The sequence below is a fragment of the Melospiza georgiana genome, chromosome 8, assembly GCF_028018845.1.
Source record: "Melospiza georgiana isolate bMelGeo1 chromosome 8, bMelGeo1.pri, whole genome shotgun sequence".
Classification (NCBI taxonomy): domain Eukaryota; kingdom Metazoa; phylum Chordata; class Aves; order Passeriformes; family Passerellidae; genus Melospiza; species Melospiza georgiana.
This window is the reverse complement of record NC_080437.1, coordinates 3,752,634-3,780,228: the sequence shown is the minus strand read 5'-3', so window position 1 is coordinate 3,780,228 and position 27,595 is coordinate 3,752,634. Positions and strand designations below refer to the sequence as shown.

Sequence of the window (27,595 nt, the reverse complement as noted above, 5' to 3'; positions counted from 1 at the left end):
CAGAGGGTCAGGAAGCAAGGAAATAAAGTGCCACAATCAGATCCCAGAGGGTCAGAAAGGAAGGCAACAAGTGCCTCAGTCATGTTCCAGGGGGTAAGGAAGGACGGGAAGCAAGTGCTACAATCAGGTCCCAGAGGGCCAGGAAGATAGTCAAGCAAGTTCCACAGTCAGGTCCCAGAGCGTGAGGAAGGGAGGCAAAAAAATGCCACATTTAGGTCCAAGAGGGTCAGGAGTCAAGGCAAGCAAGTGCCACAGTCAGGTCCCAGAGGTTTAGGAAGGAAGGCAAATAAGTGCATCAGTCAGGTCCCAGAGGGTTAGGAAGGAAGCAAGCAAGTGCCACATTCAGGTTACAGAGGGTCAGGAAGGAAGTCAAGCAAATGCCACATTCAGGTTCCAGATGATCAGAAATAAGGCGGCAAGCAAGTGTCTCAGAGAGGTCACAGGGGATCAGGAAGGAAGGCGGGAAAAAAGTGTCACTGCCAGGTCCCAGAGTGTGTGGAAGGGAGGCAAAAAAATGCCACAGTCAGGTCCCACAAGGTCAGGAAGGCGGCAAGCAAGTGCCACAGTCAGGTCCTAGATGGTCAGGTAGGAAGGCAAGCAAGTGCCACAGCCAGGTCCCAGAGGGTCAGGAAGCAAGGAAATCAAGTGCCACAATCAGATCCCAGAGGGTCAGCAAGGAAGGCGACAAGTGCCTCCGTTATGTTCCAGGGGGTGAGGAAGGGAGGCAAAAAAATGCCACAGTCAGGTCCCAGAGGGTCAGCAAGGAAGGCAAGACAGTGCCACAGTCATGTCCTAAATGGTCACGAAGGAAGGCAAGCAAGCGCCAGAGTCAGGTCCCAGAAGGTCAGGAAGGAAGGCAAGAAAGTGCGTCAGTCAGGTCCCAGAGGGTTACGAAGGAAGGCAAGCAAGTGCCACATTCAGGTTCCAGAGGGTCAGAAAAAGGCGGCAGGCAAGTGCCTCAGTGAGGTCACACGGGATCAGGAAGAATGCGGGAAGCAAGTGTCACTACCACGTCCCAGAGTAAGTGGAATTGAGGCAAAAAAATGCCGCAGTCAGGTCCCAGAGGGTCAGGAGTCAAGGCAAGCAAGTGCCACATTCAGGTCCTAGATGGTCAGGAAGGAAGGCTAGGAAGTACCACAGCGAGGTCACACGGGATCAGGAAGAAGGCGGGAAAAAAGTGTCACTGCCAGGTCCCAGTGTGTGTGGAAGGGAGGCAAAAAATGCCACAGTCAGGTCCCACAAGGTCAGGAAGGCGGCAAGCAAGTGCCACAGTCAGGTCCTAGAGGGTCAGGAAGGAAGGGAAGCAAGTGCCTCAGTTATGTTCGAGGGGGTGAGGAAGGAAGGTGGAAACAAGTGCCACAGTCAGGTCCCAGAAGGTCAGGAAGGAAGGAAAGCAAGTGCCACAGTCAGGACCGGGAGGGTGAAGAAGGAAGGCAAGCAAGTGCCACAGTCAGGACCCAGAGGGTGAAGAAGGAAGGCAAGCAAGTGCCACAGTCATGTCCTAGATGGTCAGGAAGGAAGGCTAGGAAGTACCACAGCAAGGTCACACGGGATCAGGAAGAAGGCGGGAAAAAAGTGTCATTGCCTGGTCCCAGAGTTTTTGGAAGGGAGGCAAAAAAATGCCACAGTCAGGTCCCACAAGGTCAGGAATCCAGGCAAGCAAGTGCCACAGTCAGATCCCAGAGGGTCAGGAAGGAAGGCAAGCAAGTGCCACAGTCAGATCCCAGAGGGTCAGGAAGGAAGGCAAGCAAGTGCCACAGTCAGGACACAGAGTGTCAGGAAGGAAGGCAAGAAAGTGCCACATTCAGGTTCCAGAGGGTCAGAAAAAAGGCGGCAGGCAAGTGTCTCAGTGAGGTCACACGGGATCAGGAAGAATGCAGGAAGCAAGTGTCACTACCACGTCCCAGAGTAAGTGGAATTGAGGCAAAAAAATGCCGCAGTGATTTTCCACAGGTCCAGGAAGGAAGGAAAGCAAGGGCCACATTCAGATCCCAGAGGGTCAGCAAGTAAGGCAAGCAAGTGCCACATTCAGATCGCAGAAGGTCAGGAAGGAAGGCAAACAAATTCCACAGTCAAGTCCCGGAGTGTCAGGAAGCAAGGAAAGCAAGTGCCACATTCACATCCGAGAGGTTCAGGAATTAAGGCAAGCAAGTGCCACAGTCAGTACCCAGAGGGTGAGGAAGGGAGGCCAAAAAATGCCACAGTCAGGTCCTAGAAGGTCAGGAAGGAAGGCAAGCAAGTGCCACAGCCAGGTCCCAGAGTGTCAGGAAGCAAGGAAATCAAGTGCCACAGAGAGATCACAGAGGGTCAGGAAGGAAGGCAACAAGTGCCTCAGATATTTTCCAGGGGGTGAGGAAGGAAGGTGGCAAGCAAGTGCCACAGCCAGGTCCCAGAAGGTCAGGAATCAAGGCAAACAAGTGCCATAGCCAGGTCCAGGAGGGTCAGGAAGGAAGGCAAGCAAGTGCCACTGTGAGCTCCCAGAGGGTCTCGAATCAAGGCAAGCAAGTGCCACAGTAGGGACCCAGAGCGTATGGAAGGAAGGTGGCAAGGAAGTGCCACAGTCAGGTTCCAGAATGTCAGGAAGGGGGTCAAGCAAGTTCCACTGTCAGGTCCCAGAGGGTGGGGAAGGGAGGCAAAAAAATGCGACAGTTAGGTCCAACAGGGTCAGGAGTCAAGGCAAGCAAGTGCCACAGTCAGGTCCCAGAGGGTCAGGAAGGGAGGCAAAAAATGCCACAGTCAGGTCCTAGATGGTCAGGAAGGAAGGCAAGCAAGTGCCACAGAGAGGTCACACGGGATCAGGAAGAATGCGGGAAGCAAGTGTGACTACCACGTCCCAGAGTAAGTGGAATTGAGGCAAAAAAATGCCGCAGTCAGGTCCCAGAGGGTCAGGAACCAACGTAAGCAAGAGCCAGTCAGGTCCCAGAGGGTCAGGACGGAAGGCAAGCAAGTGCCCCAGTCAGGACACAGAGGTTCAGGAAGGAATGCAGCAAGCAAGTGCCACTGTGAGGTCCAAGAGGGTCAGGAAGGAAGTCAAGCAAATGCCACATTCAGGTTCCAGATGATCAGAAATAAGGCGGCAAGCAAGTGTCTCAGAGAGGTCACAGGGGATCAGGAAGGAAGGCGGGAAAAAAGTGTCACTGCCAGGTCCAGAGTGTGTGGAAGGGAGGCAAAAAATGCCACAGTCAGGTCCCACAAGGTCAGGAAGGCGGCTAGCAAGTGCCACAGTCAGGTCCCAGAAGGACAGACATAAAGCGGCAAGCAATTGCCACAGCCAGGTCCCAGAGGGTCAGGAAGCAAGGAAATAAAGTGCCACAATCAGATCCCAGAGGGTCAGAAAGGAAGGCAACAAGTGCCTCAGTCATGTTCCAGGGGGTAAGGAAGGACGGGAAGCAAGTGCTACAATCAGGTCCCAGAGGGCCAGGAAGATAGTCAAGCAAGTTCCACAGTCAGGTCCCAGAGCGTGAGGAAGGGAGGCAAAAAAATGCCACATTTAGGTCCAAGAGGGTCAGGAGTCAAGGCAAGCAAGTGCCACAGTCAGGTCCCAGAGGTTTAGGAAGGAAGGCAAATAAGTGCATCAGTCAGGTCCCAGAGGGTTAGGAAGGAAGCAAGCAAGTGCCACATTCAGGTTACAGAGGGTCAGGAAGGAAGTCAAGCAAATGCCACATTCAGGTTCCAGATGATCAGAAATAAGGCGGCAAGCAAGTGTCTCAGAGAGGTCACAGGGGATCAGGAAGGAAGGCGGGAAAAAAGTGTCACTGCCAGGTCCCAGAGTGTGTGGAAGGGAGGCAAAAAAATGCCACAGTCAGGTCCCACAAGGTCAGGAAGGCGGCAAGCAAGTGCCACAGTCAGGTCCTAGATGGTCAGGTAGGAAGGCAAGCAAGTGCCACAGCCAGGTCCCAGAGGGTCAGGAAGCAAGGAAATCAAGTGCCACAATCAGATCCCAGAGGGTCAGCAAGGAAGGCGACAAGTGCCTCCGTTATGTTCCAGGGGGTGAGGAAGGGAGGCAAAAAAATGCCACAGTCAGGTCCCAGAGGGTCAGCAAGGAAGGCAAGACAGTGCCACAGTCATGTCCTAAATGGTCACGAAGGAAGGCAAGCAAGCGCCAGAGTCAGGTCCCAGAAGGTCAGGAAGGAAGGCAAGAAAGTGCGTCAGTCAGGTCCCAGAGGGTTGCGAAGGAAGGCAAGCAAGTGCCACATTCAGGTTCCAGAGGGTCAGAAAAAGGCGGCAGGCAAGTGCCTCAGTGAGGTCACACGGGATCAGGAAGAATGCGGGAAGCAAGTGTCACTACCACGTCCCAGAGTAAGTGGAATTGAGGCAAAAAAATGCCGCAGTTAGTTCCAAGAGGGTCAGGAGTCAAGGCAAGCAAGTGCCACATTCAGGTCCTAGATGGTCAGGAAGGAAGGCTAGGAAGTACCACAGCGAGGTCACACGGGATCAGGAAGAAGGCGGGAAAAAAGTGTCACTGCCAGGTCCCAGTGTGTGTGGAAGGGAGGCAAAAAATGCCACAGTCAGGTCCCACAAGGTCAGGAAGGCGGCAAGCAAGTGCCACAGTCAGGTCCTAGAGGGTCAGGAAGGAAGGCAAGCAAGTGCCTCAGTTATGTTCGAGGGGGTGAGGAAGGAAGGTGGAAACAAGTGCCACAGTCAGGTCCCAGAAGGTCAGGAAGGAAGGAAAGCAAGTGCCACAGTCAGGACCGGGAGGGTGAAGAGGGAAGGCAAGCAAGTGCCACAGTCATGTCCTAGATGGTCAGGAAGGAAGGCTAGGAAGTACCACAGCAAGGTCACACGGGATCAGGAAGAAGGCGGGAAAAAAGTGTCATTGCCTGGTCCCAGAGTTTTTGGAAGGGAGGCAAAAAAATGCCACAGTCAGGTCCCACAAGGTCAGGAATCCAGGCAAGCAAGTGCCAGAGACAGGTCCCAGAGAGTCAGGAAGGAAGGCAAGCAAGTGCCACAGTCAGGACACAGAGTGTCAGGAAGGAAGGCAAGAAAGTGCCACATTCAGGTTCCAGAGGGTCAGAAAAAAGGCGGCAGGCAAGTGTCTCAGTGAGGTCACACGGGATCAGGAAGAATGCAGGAAGCAAGTGTCACTACCACGTCCCAGAGTAAGTGGAATTGAGGCAAAAAAATGCCGCAGTGATTTTCCACAGGTCCAGGAAGGAAGGAAAGCAAGGGCCACATTCAGATCCCAGAGGGTCAGCAAGTAAGGCAAGCAAGTGCCACATTCAGATCGCAGAAGGTCAGGAAGGAAGGCAAACAAATTCCACAGTCAAGGCCCGGAGTGTCAGGAAGCAAGGAAAGCAAGTGCCACATTCACATCCGAGAGGTTCAGGAATTAAGGCAAGCAAGTGCCACAGTCAGTACCCAGAGGGTGAGGAAGGGAGGCCAAAAAATGCCACAGTCAGGTCCTAGAAGGTCAGGAAGGAAGGCAAGCAAGTGCCACAGCCAGGTCCCAGAGTGTCAGGAAGCAAGGAAATCAAGTGCCACAGAGAGATCACAGAGGGTCAGGAAGGAAGGCAACAAGTGCCTCAGATATTTCCCAGGGGGTGAGGAAGGAAGGTGGCAAGCAAGTGCCACAGCCAGGTCCCAGAAGGTCAGGAATCAAGGCAAACAAGTGCCATAGCCAGGTCCAGGAGGGTCAGGAAGGAAGGCAAGCAAGTGCCACTGTGAGCTCCCAGAGGGTCTCGAATCAAGGCAAGCAAGTGCCACAGTAGGGACCCAGAGCGTATGGAAGGAAGGTGGCAAGGAAGTGCCACAGTCAGGTTCCAGAATGTCAGGAAGGGGGTCAAGCAAGTTCCACTGTCAGGTCCCAGAGGGTGGGGAAGGGAGGCAAAAAAATGCGACAGTTAGGTCCAACAGGGTCAGGAGTCAAGGCAAGCAAGTGCCACAGTCAGGTCCCAAAGGGTCAGGAAGGGAGGCAAAAAAATGCCACAGTCAGGTCCTAGATGGTCAGGAAGGAAGGCAAGCAAGTGCCACAGAGAGGTCACACGGGATCAGGAAGAATGCCGGAAGCAAGTGTGACTACCACGTCCCAGAGTAAGTGGAATTGAGGCAAAAAAATGCCGCAGTCAGGTCCCAGAGGGTCAGGAACCAACGTAAGCAAGAGCCAGTCAGGTCCTAGAGAGTCAGGACGGAAGGCAAGCAAGTGCCCCAGTCAGGACACAGAGGTTCAGGAAGGAATGCAGCAAGCAAGTGCCACTGTGAGGTCCAAGAGGGTCAGGAAGGAAGTCAAGCAAATGCCACATTCAGGTTCCAGATGATCAGAAATAAGGCGGCAAGCAAGTGTCTCAGAGAGGTCACAGGGGATCAGGAAGGAAGGCGGGAAAAAAGTGTCACTGCCAGGTCCCAGAGTGTGTGGAAGGGAGGCAAAAAAATGCCACAGTCAGGTCCCACAAGGTCAGGAAGGCGGCAAGGAAGTGCCACAGTCAGATCCCAGAAGGACAGACATAAAGCGGCAAGCAATTGCCACAGCCAGGTCCCAGAGGGTCAGGAAGCAAGGAAATAAAGTGCCACAATCAGATCCCAGAGGGTCAGAAAGGAAGGCAACAAGTGCCTCAGTCATGTTCCAGGGGGTAAGGAAGGACGGGAAGCAAGTGCTACAATCAGGTCCCAGAGGGCCAGGAAGATAGTCAAGCAAGTTCCACAGTCAGGTCCCAGAGCGTGAGGAAGGGAGGCAAAAAAATGCCACATTTAGGTCCAAGAGGGTCAGGAGTCAAGGCAAGCAAGTGCCACAGTCAGGTCCCAGAGGTTTAGGAAGGAAGGCAAATAAGTGCATCAGTCAGGTCCCAGAGGGTTAGGAAGGAAGCAAGCAAGTGCCACATTCAGGTTACAGAGGGTCAGGAAGGAAGTCAAGCAAATGCCACATTCAGGTTCCAGATGATCAGAAATAAGGCGGCAAGCAAGTGTCTCAGAGAGGTCACAGGGGATCAGGAAGGAAGGCGGGAAAAAAGTGTCACTGCCAGGTCCCAGAGTGTGTGGAAGGGAGGCAAAAAAATGCCACAGTCAGGTCCCACAAGGTCAGGAAGGCGGCAAGCAAGTGCCACAGTCAGGTCCTAGATGGTCAGGTAGGAAGGCAAGCAAGTGCCACAGCCAGGTCCCAGAGGGTCAGGAAGCAAGGAAATCAAGTGCCACAATCAGATCCCAGAGGGTCAGCAAGGAAGGCGACAAGTGCCTCCGTTATGTTCCAGGGGGTGAGGAAGGGAGGCAAAAAAATGCCACAGTCAGGTCCCAGAGGGTCAGCAAGGAAGGCAAGACAGTGCCACAGTCATGTCCTAAATGGTCACGAAGGAAGGCAAGCAAGCGCCACAGTCAGGTCCCAGAAGGTCAGGAAGGAAGGCAAGAAAGTGCGTCAGTCAGGTCCCAGAGGGTTACGAAGGAAGGCAAGCAAGTGCCACATTCAGGTTCCAGAGGGTCAGAAAAAGGCGGCAGGCAAGTGCCTCAGTGAGGTCACACGGGATCAGGAAGAATGCGGGAAGCAAGTGTCACTACCACGTCCCAGAGTAAGTGGAATTGAGGCAAAAAAATGCCGCAGTTAGTTCCAAGAGGGTCAGGAGTCAAGGCAAGCAAGTGCCACATTCAGGTCCTAGATGGTCAGGAAGGAAGGCTAGGAAGTACCACAGCGAGGTCACACGGGATCAGGAAGAAGGCGGGAAAAAAGTGTCACTGCCAGGTCCCAGTGTGTGTGGAAGGGAGGCAAAAAATGCCACAGTCAGGTCCCACAAGGTCAGGAAGGCGGCAAGCAAGTGCCACAGTCAGGTCCTAGAGGGTCAGGAAGGAAGGCAAGCAAGTGCCTCAGTTATGTTCGAGGGGGTGAGGAAGGAAGGTGGAAACAAGTGCCACAGTCAGGTCCCAGAAGGTCAGGAAGGAAGGAAAGCAAGTGCCACAGTCAGGACCGGGAGGGTGAAGAGGGAAGGCAAGCAAGTGCCACAGTCATGTCCTAGATGGTCAGGAAGGAAGGCTAGGAAGTACCACAGCGAGGTCACACGGGATCAGGAAGAAGGCGGGAAAAAAGTGTCACTGCCAGGTCCCAGAGTGTGTGGAAGGGAGGCAAAAAATGCCACAGTCAGGTCCCACAAGGTCAGGAAGGCGGCAAGCAAGTGCCACAGTCAGGTCCTAGAGGGTCAGGAAGGAAGGCAAGCAAGTGCCTCAGTTATGTTCGAGGGGGTGAGGAAGGAAGGTGGAAACAAGTGCCACAGTCAGGTCCCAGAAGGTCAGGAAGGAAGGAAAGCAAGTGCCACAGTCAGGACCCAGAGGGTGAAGAAGGAAGGCAAGCAAGTGCCACAGTCAGGACCCAGAGGGTGAAGAAGGAAGGCAAGCAAGTGCCACAGTCATGTCCTAGATGGTCAGGAAGGAAGGCTAGGAAGTACCACAGCAAGGTCACACGGGATCAGGAAGAAGGCGGGAAAAAAGTGTCATTGCCTGGTCCCAGAGTTTTTGGAAGGGAGGCAAAAAAATGCCACAGTCAGGTCCCACAAGGTCAGGAATCCAGGCAAGCAAGTGCCAGAGACAGGTCCCAGAGAGTCAGGAAGGAAGGCAAGCAAGTGCCACAGTCAGGACACAGAGTGTCAGGAAGGAAGGCAAGAAAGTGCCACATTCAGGTTCCAGAGGGTCAGAAAAAAGGCGGCAGGCAAGTGTCTCAGTGAGGTCACACGGGATCAGGAAGAATGCAGGAAGCAAGTGTCACTACCACGTCCCAGAGTAAGTGGAATTGAGGCAAAAAAATGCCGCAGTGATTTTCCACAGGTCCAGGAAGGAAGGAAAGCAAGGGCCACATTCAGATCCCAGAGGGTCAGCAAGTAAGGCAAGCAAGTGCCACATTCAGATCGCAGAAGGTCAGGAAGGAAGGCAAACAAATTCCACAGTCAAGTCCCGGAGTGTCAGGAAGCAAGGAAAGCAAGTGCCACATTCACATCCGAGAGGTTCAGGAATTAAGGCAAGCAAGTGCCACAGTCAGTACCCAGAGGGTGAGGAAGGGAGGCCAAAAAATGCCACGGTCAGGTCCTAGAAGGTCAGGAAGGAAGGCAAGCAAGTGCCATAGCCAGGTCCCAGAGTGTCAGGAAGCAAGGAAATCAAGTGCCACAGAGAGATCACAGAGGGTCAGGAAGGAAGGCAACAAGTGCCTCAGATATTTCCCAGGGGGTGAGGAAGGAAGGTGGCAAGCAAGTGCCACAGCCAGGTCCCAGAAGGTCAGGAATCAAGGCAAACAAGTGCCATAGCCAGGTCCAGGAGGGTCAGGAAGGAAGGCAAGCAAGTGCCACTGTGAGCTCCCAGAGGGTCTCGAATCAAGGCAAGCAAGTGCCACAGTAGGGACCCAGAGCGTATGGAAGGAAGGTGGCAAGGAAGTGCCACAGTCAGCTTCCAGAATGTCAGGAAGGGGGTCAAGCAAGTTCCACTGTCAGGTCCCAGAGGGTGGGGAAGGGAGGCAAAAAAATGCGACAGTTAGGTCCAACAGGGTCAGGAGTCAAGGCAAGCAAGTGCCACAGTCAGGTCCCAAAGGGTCAGGAAGGGAGGCAAAAAAATGCCACAGTCAGGTCCTAGATGGTCAGGAAGGAAGGCAAGCAAGTGCCACAGAGAGGTCACACGGGATCAGGAAGAATGCGGGAAGCAAGTGTGACTACCACGTCCCAGAGTAAGTGGAATTGAGGCAAAAAAATGCCGCAGTCAGGTCCCAGAGGGTCAGGAACCAACGTAAGCAAGAGCCAGTCAGGTCCTAGAGAGTCAGGAAGGAAGGCAAGCAAGTGCCCCAGTCAGGACACAGAGGTTCAGGAAGGAATGCAGCAAGCAAGTGCCACTGTGAGGTCCAAGAGGGTCAGGAAGGAAGTCAAGCAAATGCCACATTCAGGTTCCAGATGATCAGAAATAAGGCGGCAAGCAAGTGTCTCAGAGAGGTCACACGGGATCAGGAAGGAAGGCGGGAAAAAAGTGTCACTGCCAGGTCCCAGAGTGTGTGGAAGGGAGGCAAAAAAATGCCACAGTCAGGTCCCACAAGGTCAGGAAGGCGGCAAGGAAGTGCCACAGTCAGATCCCAGAAGGACAGACATAAAGCGGCAAGCAATTGCCACAGCCAGGTCCCAGAGGGTCAGGAAGCAAGGAAATAAAGTGCCACAATCAGATCCCAGAGGGTCAGAAAGGAAGGCGACAAGTGCCTCAGTCATGTTCCAGGGGGTAAGGAAGGACGGGAAGCAAGTGCTACAATCAGGTCCCAGAGGGCCAGGAAGATAGTCAAGCAAGTTCCACAGTCAGGTCCCAGAGCGTGAGGAAGGGAGGCAAAAAAATGCCACATTTAGGTCCAAGAGGGTCAGGAGTCAAGGCAAGCAAGTGCCACAGTCAGGTCCCAGAGGTTTAGGAAGGAAGGCAAATAAGTGCATCAGTCAGGTCCCAGAGGGTTAGGAAGGAAGCAAGCAAGTGCCACATTCAGGTTACAGAGGGTCAGGAAGGAAGTCAAGCAAATGCCACATTCAGGTTCCAGATGATCAGAAATAAGGCGGCAAGCAAGTGTCTCAGAGAGGTCACAGGGGATCAGGAAGGAAGGCGGGAAAAAAGTGTCACTGCCAGGTCCCAGAGTGTGTGGAAGGGAGGCAAAAAATGCCACAGTCAGGTCCCAGAGAGTCAGAAATAAGGCAGCAAGCAAGTGCCTCAGTGAGGTCACACGGGTTCAGGAAGAAGGCGGGTAAAAAGTGTCCCTGCCAGGTCCCAGAGTGTTTGCAAGGGAGGCAAAAAATGCCACAGTCAGGTCCCAGAGGGTCAGGAAGGAAGGCAAGACAGTGCTGTATTCAGGTTCCAGAGGGTCAGAAATAAGGCGGCAAGCAAGTGTCTCAGAGAGGTCACAGGGGATCAGGAAGGAAGGCGGGAAAAAAGTGTCACTGCCAGGTCCCAGAGTGTGTGGAAGGGAGGCAAAAAAATGCCACAGTCAGGTCCCACAAGGTCAGGAAGGCGGCAAGGAAGTGCCACAGTCAGATCCCAGAAGGACAGACATAAAGCGGCAAGCAATTGCCACAGCCAGGTCCCAGAGGGTCAGGAAGCAAGGAAATAAAGTGCCACAATCAGATCCCAGAGGGTCAGAAAGGAAGGCAACAAGTGCCTCAGTCATGTTCCAGGGGGTAAGGAAGGACGGGAAGCAAGTGCTACAATCAGGTCCCAGAGGGCCAGGAAGATAGTCAAGCAAGTTCCACAGTCAGGTCCCAGAGCGTGAGGAAGGGAGGCAAAAAAATGCCACATTTAGGTCCAAGAGGGTCAGGAGTCAAGGCAAGCAAGTGCCACAGTCAGGTCCCAGAGGGTCAGGAAGGAAGGCAAATAAGTGCATCAGTCAGGTCCCAGAGGGTTAGGAAGGAAGCAAGCAAGTGCCACATTCAGGTTACAGAGGGTCAGGAAGGAAGGCAAGCAAGTGCCACAGTCAGGACACAGAGTGTCAGGAAGGAAGGCAAGAAAGTGCCACATTCAGGTTCCAGAGGGTCAGAAAAAAGGCGGCAGGCAAGTGTCTCAGTGAGGTCACACGGGATCAGGAAGAATGCGGGAAGCAAGTGTCACTACCACGTCCCAGAGTAAGTGGAATTGAGGCAAAAAAATGCCGCAGTTAGTTCCAAGAGGGTCAGGAGTCAAGGCAAGCAAGTGCCACATTCAGGTCCTAGATGGTCAGGAAGGAAGGCTAGGAAGTACCACAGCGAGGTCACACGGGATCAGGAAGAAGGCGGGAAAAAAGTGTCACTGCCAGGTCCCAGTGTGTGTGGAAGGGAGGCAAAAAATGCCACAGTCAGGTCCCACAAGGTCAGGAAGGCGGCAAGCAAGTGCCACAGTCAGGTCCTAGAGGGTCAGGAAGGAAGGCAAGCAAGTGCCTCAGTTATGTTCGAGGGGGTGAGGAAGGAAGGTGGAAACAAGTGCCACAGTCAGGTCCCAGAAGGTCAGGAAGGAAGGAAAGCAAGTGCCACAGTCAGGACCCAGAGGGTGAAGAAGGAAGGCAAGCAAGTGCCACAGTCATGTCCTAGATGGTCAGGAAGGAAGGCTAGGAAGTACCACAGCAAGGTCACACGGGATCAGGAAGAAGGCGGGAAAAAAGTGTCACTGCCAGGTCCCAGAGTTTTTGGAAGGGAGGCAAAAAAATGCCACAGTCAGGTCCCACAAGGTCAGGAATCCAGGCAAGCAAGTGCCAGAGACAGGTCCCAGAGGGTCAGGAAGGAAGGCAAGCAAGTGCCACAGTCAGATCCCAGAGGGTCAGGAAGGAAGGCAAGCAAGTGCCACAGTCAGGACACAGAGTGTCAGGAAGGAAGGCAAGAAAGTGCCTCATTCAGGTTCCAGAGGGTCAGAAAAAGGCGGCAGGCAAGTGTCTCAGTGAGGTCACACGGGATCAGGAAGAATGCGGGAAGCAAGTGTCACTACCACGTCCCAGAGTAAGTGGAATTGAGGCAAAAAAATGCCGCAGTGATTTTCCACAGGTCCAGGAAGGAAGGAAAGCAAGGGCCACATTCAGATCCCAGAGGGTCAGCAAGTAAGGCAAGCAAGTGCCACATTCAGATCGCAGAAGGTCAGGAAGGAAGGCAAACAAATTCCACAGTCAAGTCCCGGAGTGTCAGGAAGCAAGGAAAGCAAGTGCCACATTCACATCCGAGAGGTTCAGGAATTAAGGCAAGCAAGTGCCACAGTCAGTACCCAGAGGGTGAGGAAGGGAGGCCAAAAAATGCCGCAGTCAGGTCCCAGAGGGTGAGGAAGCAAGGCAAGCAAGTGCCATAGCCAGGTCCCAGAGGGTCAGGAAGGAAGGCGCCAAGCAAGAGCCACAGTCAGGTCCTAGAAGGTCAGGAAGGAAGGCAAGCAAGTGCCACAGCCAGGTCCCAGAGTGTCAGGAAGCAAGGAAATCAAGTGCCACAGAGAGATCACAGAGGGTCAGGAAGGAAGGCAACAAGTGCCTCAGATATTTCCCAGGGGGTGAGGAAGGAAGGTGGCAAGCAAGTGCCACAGCCAGGTCCCAGAAGGTCAGGAATCAAGGCAAACAAGTGCCATAGCCAGGTCCAGGAGGGTCAGGAAGGAAGGCAAGCAAGTGCCACTGTGAGCTCCCAGAGGGTCTCGAATCAAGGCAAGCAAGTGCCACAGTAGGGACCCAGAGCGTATGGAAGGAAGGTGGCAAGGAAGTGCCACAGTCAGGTTCCAGAATGTCAGGAAGGGGGTCAAGCAAGTTCCACTGTCAGGTCCCAGAGGGTGGGGAAGGGAGGCAAAAAAATGAGACAGTTAGGTCCAACAGGGTCAGGAGTCAAGGCAAGCAAGTGCCACAGTCAGGTCCCAAAGGGTCAGGAAGGGAGGCAAAAAAATGCCACAGTCAGGTCCTAGATGGTCAGGAAGGAAGGCTAGGAAGTACCACAGCAAGGTCACACGGGATCAGGAAGGAAGGCGGGAAAAAGTGTCACTGCCAGGTCCCAGAGTGTTTGGAAGGGAGGCAAAAAATGCCACAGTCAGGTCCCACAAGGTCAGGAATCCAGGCAAGCAAGTGCCAGAGACAGGTCCCACAGAGTGAGGAAGGAAGGCAAGCAAGTGCCACAGTCAGATCCCAGAGGGTCAGGAAGGAAGGCAAGCAAGTGCCACAGTCAGGTTCCAGAGGGTCAGAAAAAAGGCGGCAGGCAAGTGCCTCAGTGAGGTCACACGGGATCAGGAAGAATGCAGGAAGCAAGTGTCACTACCACGTCCCAGAGTAAGTGGAATTGAGGCAAAAAAATGCCGCAGTCAGGTCCCAGAGGGTCAGAAATCAACATAAGCAAGAGTCAGTCAGGTGCTAGAGAGTCAGGTAGGAAGGCAAGCAAGTGCCACAGCCAGGTCTCAGAGGGTCAGGAAGCATGGAAATCAAGTGCCACAATCAGATCCCAGAGGGTCAGGAAGGAAGGCAAAGGGGGTGAGGAAGGAAGGGAAGCAAGTGCCACAGTCAGGTCCCAGAGGGTCAGGAAGGAAGGAAAGCAAGTGCCACATTAGGATCGCAGAAGGTCAGGAAGGAAGGCAATCAAATGCTACAGTCAAGTCCCGGAGTGTCAGGACGGAAGGAAAGCAAGTGCCACATTCACATCTCAGAGGGTCAGGAAGGAAGGCAAAGGGGGTGAGGAAGGAAGGCAAGCAAGTGCACCGTCAGGTCCCAGAGGGTGAGGAAGGGAGGCAAAAAAATGCCACAGTCAGGTCCCAGAGGGTGAGGAAGGAAGGCAGCAAGCAAGTGCCACAGTCACGTCCCAGAGGGTCAGGAAGGAAGTCAAGCAAATGCCACATTCAGGTTCCAGAGGGTGAGAAATAAGGCAGCAAGCAAGTGCCTCAGTGAGGTCAATCGGGATCAGGAAGGAAGGTGGGAAGAAAGTCTAACTGCCAGGTCCCAGAGTGTGTGGAAGGGAGGCAAAAAAATGCCACAGTCAGGTCCTAGATGGTCAGGAAGGAAGGCAAGCAAGCGCCACAGAGAGGTCACCCGGGATCAGGAAGAATGTGGGAAGCAAGTGTGACTACCACATCCCAGAGTAAGTGGAATTGAGGCAAAAAAATGCCACACTCCGGTCCCAGAGGGTCAGGAATCAAGGTAAGCAAATGCCCCAGTCAGGTCCCAGAGGGTCAGGAAGGAAGGCAAGGAAGGGCCACAGTCAGGTCCTAGAGGGTGAGGAAGGGAGGCAAAAAAATGCCACAGTCAGGTCCCAGAGTTTCAGGAAGGAATGCAGCAAGCAAGTGCCACTGTGAGGTCCAAGAGGGTCAGGAAGGAAGTCAAGCAAATGCCACATTCATGTCCTAGATGGTCAGAAATAAGGCGGCAAGCGAGTGCCTCATTGAGGTCACACAGGTCAGGAAGAAGACGGGAAAAAAGTGTCACTGCCAGGTCCCAGAGTGTGTGGAAGGGGGGCAAAAAAAATGCCACAGTCAGGTCCCACAAGGTCAGGAAGCCAGGCAAGCAAGTGCCATAGCCAGGTCCTAGATGGTCAGGAAGGAAGGCCAAAAAATGCCACAGTCAGCTCCCAGAGGGTCATGATGGGAGGGAAGTTAGAGCCTCAGTCATGTTCCTGGGGGTGAGGAAGGAAGGCAGCAAGCAAGTGCCACAGTCAGGTTCCAGAGTATAAGGAAGTGAGGGGGCAAGAAACGGCCACAGTCAGGTCCCAGAGGGTGAAGAAGGGAGGCAAAAAAATGCCACAGTCAGGTCCCAGTGGGTCAGGAAGGAAGGCAAGACAGTGTCACAGTCAGGTCCCTGAGGTTCAGGAAACAAGGAAATCAAGTGCCACTGCAAGGTCCCAGAGGGTCAGGACGGAAGGCGAGGAGTGCCTCAGTCGTGTTCCAGGGGGTGAGGAATGAAGGCGGCAAGCAAGTGCCATTGTCAGGTCCCAGACGTTGAGGAACGAAGGCAGTAACCAAGTGCCACAGTCAGATTCCTGAGTGTCAGCAAGGAACGTAAGCAAGGGCCACAGTCAGGTCCCAGAGGGTGAGGAAGGAAGGCAAATAAATTCCACAGTCAGGTCCCAGATGGTCAGGAAGGAAGGTGGCAATCAAGTGCCACAGTCAGGTCCCAGACTGTCAGGAAGGCAAGTCAGTGCTGTATTCAGGTTCCAGAGGGTCAGAAATAAGGTGGCAAGCAAGTGCCATAGCCAGGTTCAGAGGGTCAGGAAGGAAGGCAGCAAGCAATGCCACTGCAAGGTCCCAGAGGGTCAGGAATCAAGGCAAGCAAGTGCCACAGGCCGGTCCCTGAGGGTCTGGAAAGAAGCCAAGGAAGTGCCACAGTCAGGTCCGAGAGGGTCTGGAAGGAAAGTAATCGTGTGCCAGGGTCAGGTTCCAGAGGATCAGGAAAGAAGGCAGCAAGCAAGTGCAAAAATCAGGTCCCAGAGGGTCAAGAAGCAAGGTTCTGGATGAATTACGTTGGTTATAAACATCATGAGATTGGAATAAAGTAAGTGTTTGGTGTTCTGATCATTATTGAGTTTTGTCCCTTCCACTGCTGTTCCTGACTCGATGTTGTCAATGGATCACCTCCATCCCACAGGCCCCAGATTTTCAGAGGTGCTGATGACCTGGGTCACTGCACCCCCTGGGAGGGAAGGTTAGCTAATGGGAAGGTTTTCCTGGGCCAATATTTGTGCCTGTGGTTTGGGTATTTGTGTGATCTCCAGGCTGACAGGTGATTCCTGCTTGTGTTTCCAGCCTGGTCTTAAAAAGCGTGGCCGGAGCAGCAGCTCTGCTTGGGCACTTTTAGAAATACCCAAGAGACACATTTTAATCCTGAAAGGAGGTTTCCTAAGCATGCCCATGGACAGGAGGGATATCTCCAGTGCCCTGGCCATCCTGGAAGTGCTGCCTGCTGGAATCAATATGAACTGCTCCATGACCTTACTGGGCCCTGAGGCCAGGCTAACTGGCCTGTAATTGCCAGGATCCTCCTTCCCACCATTGTTGTGGATGGGTGTCACACTGGCCAGCTTCCAGCCATCTGGAACCTCCCCAGTGAGCCAGGGCTGTCTGTAAATGATGGAGAGCAGCTTCCCAAGCTCATCTGCCAGTTCCCTCATCCCCTGGGGTGGATCCCCTCTGGGCCCACAGATTTATGAACATCCAAGCAGCTCAGCAGTTCTCTTACTGCCTCCTCCTGGATAACGGGGGGCCCATTCTGCTCCCTGGCACCATCCACCAGCCCAGGAGGACACTTGTCCTGAGGACAAGCTGTGTTCCCACTAAAGGCTGAGGCAAAGAAGGCATTGAGCACATCTGCCTTCTCCTCCAGGACATCCAATGTAAAGGTTTTATTGATATTCATCCTGATATCACCAAATATCAAGAACGCTACAAGTTCATCATCACCAGGCCCCAGGAGGCCTCCAACCCGCACATCTTCCCCAGCCCATCGCCATTGACAAAAATTCTAACACAGTCTTTCCCCTGGCCGGCTCACAGACCTGCTGTGACTCGTGCGCTCTGGCAACACGATCGGAATCTCGACAGGGCACCCTCCCAGCCTATCATAAATGCTAACAACATCCTATGTGCAGCTGTAAGCCGAAAAGAAAAACTTCATTTGCGTAAACTGCCAACGCCAAACACAGGATTCCGGAAAAAAACCACAGAGCAGCACCAGGTTCACCGCATCTGGGGTAATGACGTCACTAGAAAAGGGGAGGAGCCGAGCCGCGATTGGCTGCCTTCCTGGGCGCTAATTGGCCAATAGCTGAAACCCCACCTCCGAAGAGCAAGATTATAAATAACAGGAACGGAAGTGAGAGAAAGCGCGTCCTCCTCCGCAGCGGCGGCGGGGCTCGGAGGCGGCTCCAGCCCAGGTGGGACCCGCGGTCGGTGCTGCCCCAGCTCGGGGCTCGCTGTGGGCGGAGGGGGCCGCGGTGAGGGCCGGGGGGTTCTGGCGAGTTCCTGGTGGCGGCTTCCCCCGTGTGCCCCCTGCGCTGGGATCGCAGCCGAGGGAGCGGCTGCCCGCGCTCTCCTCCTTGCCCGGATGGCCGGCATGGAGCCGGTGCCGCGGCAGCGATGGCTCATCGCGGCTGCTCTCGCTGGGACGGAGGCGGCTGCTCCGTGCTCGGGACCCTTCCCGGCCGTGCGGCACCGGGCTGGGGGCCGCTGCTCGGGCGGGAGGTGTCCGTGCCCGGCTCGGGGCTGGCACGGCATGAACTTGAACCCAGTGCCTCAGAGCCCAAAGCGCTGCAGGCGCCGAGTGCGGGCACAAAGCGGCGCATCCTGCCCGCTCCGGGGCCGAGGCTTCTCGGCGCTGCGCTCTGTGCCGGGAGCCGCTCCGTGTGTCCAGGCAGGAGCCGCAGCGGCCGTGCCGGCGCTCGGTGTGCCCGGGCTCCGAGGCGCCGGGGCAGGGAATCATGCGGGGCACAACGGTGAGCAGCCCGGGGCTGCTGCTTCTCGCCCCTCGGCAGGCGGACTCCGAGCCGCAGCTGCCCCGGGCCAGCAGCAGCCGGCAGCTCGCAGGCGCTCTCAGCGCCCGGCCCGGCACGGAGCTGGGCTGCAGCGGCTGCAGAGCCACAGGGGCCGCGGCTGCGGCCACCGCAGAGCTCCCGGAGGCTGCGCTTGTCTCCGCACCTGCTGCCGCACCTCTGGGCAGCGGCGACAGCGCAGCCACAGCTGCCACCGCCCTCCTGAGCCCCGCACGGCCGGCACCAGCAGCGACCTCTCACCGTGTCCCTTTCAGGGTGCCACCAGCGTGGGTGGAAAGCTGTTCCCGAGGCCGAGCTCACAAAGGATCTGCTAGTCATGATGAAGCTCCTGCATCCCATGGAGGGACCAGCAGCCGCGGTTCCACACTTGCCTGGGGCCCAAGAAGCCTCTTGGAATAAGCAGGGGGATGCCACTTGTGAGCGTGCCTTGAGTGCAGATGTGGAGAATGGATTCTGCACCAGTGATGGGAGTGTGAGGGAGCCCCTGGCTCCCCAGGGCACAGCAGCAGCAACGGGCAATGAACACAAAAGCAACCTCAGAAGACTCCTGGGTGAGTACAGGGCTGCCCCTGTGGCCTCTAGGCAGGGGCCCGTGTCCTGTCCCAAGGCCAGGGCTGGCAGGTGTGTGGCTGTTTCCCGATGTCTGGAAGGGGCCTCGTGCTCTGCTGGGCCCCATCCGTGGCTGGAAGCAAGAGCCCCAGCTGCCCCCAAGGCTGTGCAGTTCTCCTGCTGCAGCCTGTGCCCACAGCTGTGTCCCTGCCTGTGCCCACAGCTGTGTCCCTGCCTGTGGCCAGGCTCTTGGCTCTCTGGCTGCCACCTGAGGGAGGCCCACACTGCCTCAGGGCTCCCTGCTCTGCTCCCTGGCCAGGGGCTGAGCAGATTGCAGGGCCGGCTCTGCTTCTGGCAGCCAGCAGCTCTTTCCTGCTCCAGGTGAATGGTTCAGGTGCCATCCCGTGGGCACGGCGGTGCTGATTCTGCTGCTCTTGGTGCTGGTGCTGGCTTTGGGGGCGGCCTTGGCTGTGCTGGCAGGTAAGGGAGGGGCAGCAGCGTGGGCCCAGCCCCTCGGGGCAGAGCGGGCTCCCTGCTCCCTGCACAGGGGAATCCTCAGACCTTCTCTTCTTCCCCCTGCAGCACCACAGGTTCCAGTCACCCCTGCCACTCTGCTGTTGGTTCAGGGCTGTCCCCATGGCTGGGTGGGCTACAATGGGGTCTGCTACTACTTCTCACGGGATTACAGCACGTGGGAGCAGGGTCAGGAACGGTGCTCCGAGCTCAATGCCTCCCTGGCCATTGCCCAGGATGAGGAGGCCATGGTGAGTGAGGGGCTGCGGGCGCTGTGGGGTGGCTGAGGGCAGCCTGGGGGCGCTCCTGGGCCGGGCTCGGTGCTCGCAGGGCCGGGGCTGCAGCCCTGGGCCGGGGCCTTGCAGGGAAGGAGCCCCGGCGTGCGGGGGCAGCCCCGGGCACGTGTCCCCCCGAGGGGCCGGGGCAGCTCCCACTCCTCTCTCCTGGGCAGGATTTGCTCTTCCGCCTCCGCGGGAACGGCGATTTCTGGCTCGGGCTGCGCAGACGGGGCGAGCGCCTGCACTGGGGGGACGGCCGCAGCTACAGCTCCCGGTGAGTGCCGGGGAGCCGGGCAGGGCCTGGGGGCACAGGGGCACAAGGGCTTCCCCTGGCAGCCAGCGCTGCCTCTGCTCCTCCCTGCAGGGTTCCTGTCCTCGGCAATTCCCAGTGTGTGTACCTGGCTGACGGGAAAAGATTCAGGAGTGAGATGTGCTCAAGTGAGCGGCCGTATGTCTGCAGCAAGGCCCAAGCTCCCCTGTAACAGGGGCTGCACAAAGGACCTTCTCCATGCTGGGCAGTGCCAGCTTCACCTCTGAGCCCAGCACAGCGCTGTCCTTCCTCAGCTGCGCCCTGTGCCTTGCACTTCCTCTCAGGGTCACCTCAGTGCCTCTTCATCCCCAGTGCCAGCGCTGGGCTGGGACTGCAAAGGAAAAGTCTCTGCAATCCATCCTGCCACTGATGCTGCCTGCAGTGAGTGCACTGCCCTCATGACACAACAAGCTCCAATGAGAAATCCAAATCGCCCTGGGCTCTTGGAAATCATCACAAACTGGTCTGAGTGTGGCACTTTTGGATTGTCTTTGGACAAGGAAGAACTGCTGACATGCTGAGGAGGAATCCCACTCTAGTGTATAGTAGAGATAATTCATGCTATATATGTGTTTAAAATATTGTAGAATCTGAGGTATGTCTGTTATCACCCTGGCTGGGAGCAGAGTCTCATGGTTTTTCAATTAATTCCTGGAAAACGTTAAGATAATATAAAGTCTGTTAACATATGAAGGAAACCTTCCTAGCCCATGATTGATAGTTTCTGTGGAAGGTCTAAATAACTCACGGGACTTGCACCTGGGAAGATTGCATCTATTGTACTCAAGAACCGGTGCCACTCTGCTACACACGAATACAAACTCTGCCAAAGTGCTCAGACATCCATCTAGACCCCTGGCCATACCTTGGTCTATTCCTGCACATGTATGACCCCAGTTCTACATGTGAAGAGACACCAAGGAACATACACAACGGAACATTCGGAACATTCGGTCATCCCTGCCTCAGGCAGAATAAACTGTATATAAAGTAGTGGCTGAAGCAGTGGGGTGTTCGATGCTGCCCGAGGCTGTGGTGGTTTTTTTTTTTCGGAAATTCTATTTTTTGCTAACGATCTAATAAATAATTGTTAAATTTTCTTATAAATTTGGCTATTGATTCGATCATTTATAACACCACATTTTGCATGAGGCAGCTGACTGTGAACAAGGCTCTCAGCTGCTGGCTCTTTCTCTGTGTCGCCTTCAAAGGAGAACAGTCGGAGCTGCTGCTTAGGGAAGGGAATTCGCTGCCACCGCCACAAGCCAGCCCAGAGCTGCTTCTCCTGCTGTGGGGCTGTGGGCTGAGCCTGTGCTGGTGAGAGCAGCCCCTGCACGGGCCCCTCAGTGTCACCCCTCAGTGCCGCAGGGCCCTGTCCCCCCTGCTCGGGTGCCCGGGATCCTGAGCTCGCCTCTCCCTGCCCTGCTCACACCCGGCTGCCGCTGCCGCACCCCTGCAGGAAGGAGCACTGGGAGGGATATCAGGAGCCCTGGGAAGGAACAGTGCTCCCAGCTCCTGCCCAGTGCTCTCCCCATCCCTGCCGGGCTTGCCAGGAAGAGGGAAACTGGCAGGGAACTGGGAGGGAACTGCTCAGCACTGTGCGAGGGGCAGCAGCCCCAGGGGTGAGCAGTGAGGAGGGGGACGTGCCCCCAGTCCCTCCCCAGAGCCCCAAAAATGGGATTGAAATGGAGGGGGGAAAGCTTTTCTGTAATTGTGTTTGAACTAGGGAGGATCCCCATTCACCTGTGATTTGAAGGGTGTCAGTTGAAGGAGAACACACCTTTTTCATCATTTTGTTGTCTCACTAGGCAGGCAATCATCGTTTCCAAGATTTTCATGTTTAAATGGAAGGAGAAATCCTTTATGGTGCTGTTTGAATTGAGGGAAAGAGCCCCATTTTCATCATCTCCAGGTTCAAACTGAGAGCAAACACGGCTGTCCCTGGTCTGAAAGGGCTTCCCTTGAGAGGAACCTCTTGATGTACCACTGTAAGAGTTCCATCGAGGGGGACCCTCCATTTGAAGGGACCATCATAGATGAAAAAGATGTCCTAAAGCCCCCCGAGCAGTCTTTTGTTGAGGGAAATTGAAGAGGGAAACTGCATTTCCACTCATTTTATGAGGCAAAATCGAGGCAAATCCCCTTCTTTGAGAATACCTGGGGCTGTGTCTGATTGCCACAGAGCAGGAGCAGCCTTGCCCTCAGCAGGTCACAGCCCTGTCCCATGAAGATGTGTCACAAAAGGGTCGGGAAAGACCACAGGACCTCAGCTTAGATGAGGCTTTTGACAGAGCCCAGAGATCTCATCCTGGAACTCTGAAAACACAGGAAAACCATGAGACAGCCCTGGGTCAGGGCACAGCAACCCTGCTGGAACAAGAGAAGGGACTAAAGGCTGAGCAGGCAGTGCAGGGAACGGCTGCAGACAGCCTGTTCAAAGAGATGCACCTGCAGCTGGAGAGCAAAACAGAGAGATCCCAAAGTGACACCATGTCTTGTGGGTAGTCACACAAAGCTATGTCAAAGTTCATGAAAAGCCAGCTATAAATAAGGCAGTGGTGTCTTATGAATAATGCCTGTTATAAAAATGAGTAAATTCACATGATGGAACCAATCTATCAGCAGTGACTGTCTCAGGAATTGGAGACAATATTCTTCCAGCATTCCTGTATCCATACAATGAAACACTGAACAGCTGACAATGGATAACAGCCATAATGTAGAACAACCACCCACTCTCCTGTGTTATCTGTGGGAGATAAACCAGAAGAGATCACAATCAATGATCCTGTTAGGCAGTGCAGCACTGACACCTGTGCAATCTGTGAAGGATCAAGGGCCCAACAAACTGTATCTTCTTCTATCCAAAGGCAGGTGTTTATCAGTGTTTCATCACAGCTGTTTCAGTTAGATCTGTCTTATCTCTAGAAGGAAATAACTCCATCTTGCAATGTAAACCAACATATTTAAACAAGATTAACTTAGGACGTAAAATTATTTGCAGAGTAATTCAATGTCACCTCGGTGGCATTAGAGGTACACTTAAGAGAACCTAAAGTTAACGTCTTTAATACTGAATAAAAATTGATCTTAACAAAACTTGAATAGAACATGAAATGGCTTAAAGTGAAGAAGACTGAAACGATCTCGTCCAAACTCAGCAACACTCAAACCTGGAAGAAATCCATCTCACCATAAATAACTCTTACAAAATTACCTCAATAGAGTAATAAAGGTAACATTACTCAGATCTGACTTTGCTTAATCTTATCAACACTAAAATCATATTCAAATAAAACATAACTGAACTAACAATGAATATCCTTAAAAGTTCTGGGTACTACAAAATGTAACTTAGTCTGATGCTATTAATACCAAAAAGCGCTGAAAATGTGAACAAAGCGTGGCTCAAATAACGGCCTGATGAATTTACTGGACTCTTGGTAGCTGCAAATTTTAAGGAACTGTTGCAGACATCGTTTATAGAAAATCCTTTCCTTAGGATTTTTCCTCCTGAGAATCTGAGAGGCCACAGGAACAAAATGTAAACAATGGTTATCTGCTGCTGTGGAATGCAACAGGTGTGTCTGTGATTGGCCCATGTTGGATGTTTGTAATTAATGGCCCACCACAGCCCAGCTGGCTCAGACAGACAGTCTGAGACACAAACCTTTGTTATCATTCCTTCCTATTCTATTCTTAGCTAGCCTTCTGATGAAATGCTTTCTTCTATTCTTTTAGTATAGTTTTAATATAATATATATCATAAAATAATAAATCAAGCCTTCTGAAACATGGAGTCAGATCCTTGTCTCTTCCCTCATCCTGAGACCCCTGTCAACACTGTCACATATAGATGCACACACATAAATAGTTAAACCAGTGCAAAAATAAATATTGATGCATCACTGATTCAGGCCAAAATGAGCCCCTGCTGCCATGGCCAGGTACGAAATGAAAGGAGGTGAAACCAGGGCAGGGATGAGGCCAGAGGGAAGTGTCAGGGTGTGTTTTGGCAGCCCCCCTTTTCCTGTTTGATGCCAAACCCCAGTTCCTGTTGGTGGGGTTTTTAGGCAAACTCTCTGAAAGGTTTGGTGCTGCCTCAGTTGTCCCAGCTCATAGATGCTCCATTCCATCCTCAGAGCAGCAGTTCCCCCTCAAGGACCACTCCTGTCTTGCTTCCTGCCCTTTGCACGCAGGGCAGGGCTGGGAGGGGACACTTGGGTGGTCCCCAGGGCCACTTTTTATCAAGGACCATTGTGGCAATGCCCAGCTGGTGGCACCTGCATGGGAGGGAGGGGAGAACAACATGGCTTTGCCCTCAGGGGTGTGGGAGCTGCTCTAAAGTCACCTCACTTAAATTGGGGCTTCCTGTGGAAACTTCAGGTGTTGGTGATTGACTTCACTGTGATTGACAATTCACTTCATTGGTGGCCATTGGTGCTGCTGCAATCCCTCAAAAAAGGCTTTATTTTCCTCTTTGCTGCTTTACACCCTTGGAAATGTCTCCTGCAGCCCTCTGGTTCTCAGAGTGATGGTGGAACCACTGCCTCTTTCAGTGTAATGAAGTCACTCTGTCCTTCCCCTTGTGTTTTTCATGGCCCCTCCCAAAAGCTGAAACCCAAACCTCGCCAGGCCATTCCTTAAATCCCAGGCACACTGGATTCCTCTGGATCTTTGCAGTGCCTGCTTTTACAAGTGCTTTGCAATCCCTGCTTGGATTTTACCATGGAAAAACTCTTCCACCTCTCTGTTGGGTGTTTCCATACAACATCACTACAGCTCATCACACCCTCAGCTCTTTAGGCTGCATCAGCCACAATATTTGGGCAAGGAGGGATTTTGGTGTTTGTAAGGAACAGGAGAGGCTTGCAGCTGGTGTGGTTGTGGCTTTTCTTTCTGGCATGGCCAGGCCGGGCTGGGTGGGTCTTGGAGCAACTTGGTCTGGTGGAGGATGCCCTGCCCATGGCAGGAGGTGGAATGAGATGAGATTTAAAGTCCCTTCCAACCCAAACCAGTCAGAGATTTGGGTTCTGTGAGATGGGGCAGAGCAGGTGCTTGTCCCCATTGCCCCATGAGAACTGGAATTACGGCTGAGTCTCGCCTTCTTCACTGCTCATTTCCCTGCTGCATCCCTTGAAGGGATGTTATTGCATCCCTTCAATAAATACACTTTTGGCCAGGACTGGAGTGGGTGGAACAGTTTTCTAGGAAAGCTTCAGCTTTCTTTCCCATGGCTTTTGCCAAAGGATTTGATCTCAGCCTTGCTGGCTCAGCTCAGCCACTTCCCTGCCTGACTCACCAGCCCTGGCCCTGAGCTTTCCCCCCAGCTTTTCCTGCAGGGATCTGCTCATGGCACAGCTGCTGTGCTTTGCTACTGTGTCCTGTGCAGCTTCCCAGCTGTGTCCCTGCACTCCTGACAGCTGGGCAGGGTATAACAGCACCCTGCCAGCTGCTGCTCCTGGGATGCTCCAGATTGATTCCCCTGTGGCTGTCAGAGAAGCTGTGCATGTCCCAGGAATGCCCTGCAGGGATCCTGGTGTGGTGTGCATGTCCCAGGAATGCCCTGCAGGGATCCAGCTGTGATGTGCATGTCCCAGGGCAGCTGCCAGCCCTGCAGTGGAGGTTTGGGATGTGCAGGTTCATGTGAGGTTTGCTGTTGCCACAGTTCAGCGCTGGGATTTCCACCACTGCTTTGGTGAGTTATAAACTGATTTTTAAAATTTTTAAATTTTTTAAATTTTTCATGGAGTTTGAGGACTCTCTGGGGGCCAGCAGTCAGGAAATACAATTCTTTGTGTTTCAGGCTGCCTAGGAAGGAGAGAGCAGTGGCTGATCAGAGAGAGCTCTGTCCAGCCCTTCAGAGCCGCCCCTCCATTAAATTCCCAAGGAGAGCCGATCCTCGCCAGTCTTTCAGCTGCATTCCCTCACTCTTCCTCGTGGTAGTTTTGTCTCTGCAGCAGCTGGAGCAGACAGGCAGGCAGACAGACAGGCAGACAATGTTTTATTGCCCCATTTGGAGGGCGATGTCCATGTGCTCTCCTGAGGGCTGGGGGGGATGTACTGGCAATAAGAGTGACTTGCAGGGGGAAAGAAAACACAAAACTGCTTGTGCTGGCAAGCCTGGCTATGGAGGGGCTTGACAGCTGGCCAGCAAGCAAAGCTGAGTTAATAGAAAAAATAACAATTAATGATTTTCGAGTGTATCCATAGCAAGGAAGGAGACAAAGCTGTCAGCATGTATCTTAGAAAAGATGCATGAGAATTTTTGCAAGCTAGACTATGAGCATAAGTAGATGTGTATGTGCCTTATTCAATTTCTGTAAGACTTTTATCAATTATATTGACGTGAATTACTTTGCACCAATGAATACAATAAGTTTCTGTGATGGAGTTAATGACTTAATATCAGACGTTGTTAAGAGTATATAAGCTGGAGAACACACAGAATAAAAAACTTATTTCTTTTTAGACCCTAATTGTCGCAGACATTTCTCCACAGAAATCCTTTCTTTCGGATTTCTGTGTCTTCGGGAGGCCAGAGGCCTCCGAAGAGAAGGTAAACAATTATTATCAGCTGCCGTGGAATGCAACAGGGACACCTTGATTGGCTCATTTCCTATGTTTATAATTAAGGGCCAATCACCAGGGCAAGTGAGGGGACTGAGTCCCTGGACACAACTTTGTTTGGGATTCTTTTCTATCTATTCTTAGCTTAGCTAGCAGCTCTGCAAACCTCTCTCTATATTCTATTTAGTATAGTCATAATGTATTATATATCATATCTTAATAAATCAAGCCTTCTGATCAAGATACAAGATTCACCGTCTCTCTATCACCAGCTGCGCCCACACAGGCACAGCAACACCCTAATGACGTGTTTGTCACGTCCGACCTAAAGGTGACACCTGGAGGCAGGAGGGGACGGCATTGCCACCCCGAACCCGGCTCAGGGGGTGAGGGCTGCCCAGGGCCAGCCCTGGTCCATCGCAGAGGTCCCTGGAGCTCCTGTGCCGCTCGTGGGACATCCCTGGGAGCCGGAGCGAGGGTTTGGGATGCGGCTGCAGCCACTGGAGGTCACTGCTGCTCTGCAGCTCCGCACGGAACGCGGCTCCTGGAGGGGCCACAGGAGCGCTGCGACATCCCTGGGAGATGGATGGACAGAGGCTGCCCTGGGGATCCTCACCAGCAGTCACACCTGGCACTCCAACCCCGCCCGATTGTCCCTGTCCCTCGCTGCTGGATGGAGGGACTCCTTGGAAGGCTGAGGGAGCTGGCAGGGGGCTCAGGCTGGAGCAAAGGAGGCTCAGGGGGCCCTTGTGGCTCTGCACAACTCCCTGCCAGGAGGGGACAGCCAGGGGGGGTCGGGCTCTGCTGCCAGGGAACAGGGACAGGACAAGGGGAAAGGGCCTCAGGCTGGGCCAGGGCAGGCTGGAAATGAGGGGAAATTCCTTCACAGAGAGGGCTGGCAAGCACTGGAACAGGCTGGGTAAAATAAATTCACATCCAGGTCCCTTTCTGCCCATCCAAACTGAGGGGACTCCATTCCAGCTCTGCAGGAACAGTGTCACCTTTACTGGGGACCTGGGGCTGAAAGGTCCCTTCTGGGAGGGTTTGAAGCCATTGCCAAGGAAATGGGTGACTTCACCAAAAGGCCCATGGTCCTTCATTGTGTTTGAGCATCTAACCAGGACTGGGAAAAATAACATCCTTGGGAGGGCTTGGAAAACATCAGGATTCAGCAGGACAGCAAAGCTGCCAGCAGCAATGCAAACTGGTGAAATCTGTATTCAGATGTCCTCCCCCCTTCCAAAGGGTCTGGAAACACATTCCCAACTCCAATCCCAGCTACAGGACCTGGTCCCTCTGGCAGGACAGGTATCCTTTGGGACTAGGAGTTCAGCTGATTTGGGGTAAATATCAGCTGGATGACAAATCCGCCTTTGTCAATCTCTAGAGGAGGAGGAAAAGGAAAGGCAGCACCCTAAATGCAGACCTAGAAAGCAGGTTCTTGCTGGAAGTGCCTCCTCCTTCTGCCCTTCCATGTGTCCAGGAGAGTTATGAGTCAAACAGAGACAATA

General features: G+C 53.7%; 1 pseudogene; it reads right to left on the bottom strand.

The window, feature by feature from the left end:
• Nucleotides 1-17,460, bottom strand: part of LOC131086310 (microsomal triglyceride transfer protein-like) — a 43,188-nt pseudogene extending 25,728 nt beyond the window's left edge.
• Between the last annotated feature and the right edge of the window lie 10,135 nt (nt 17,461-27,595).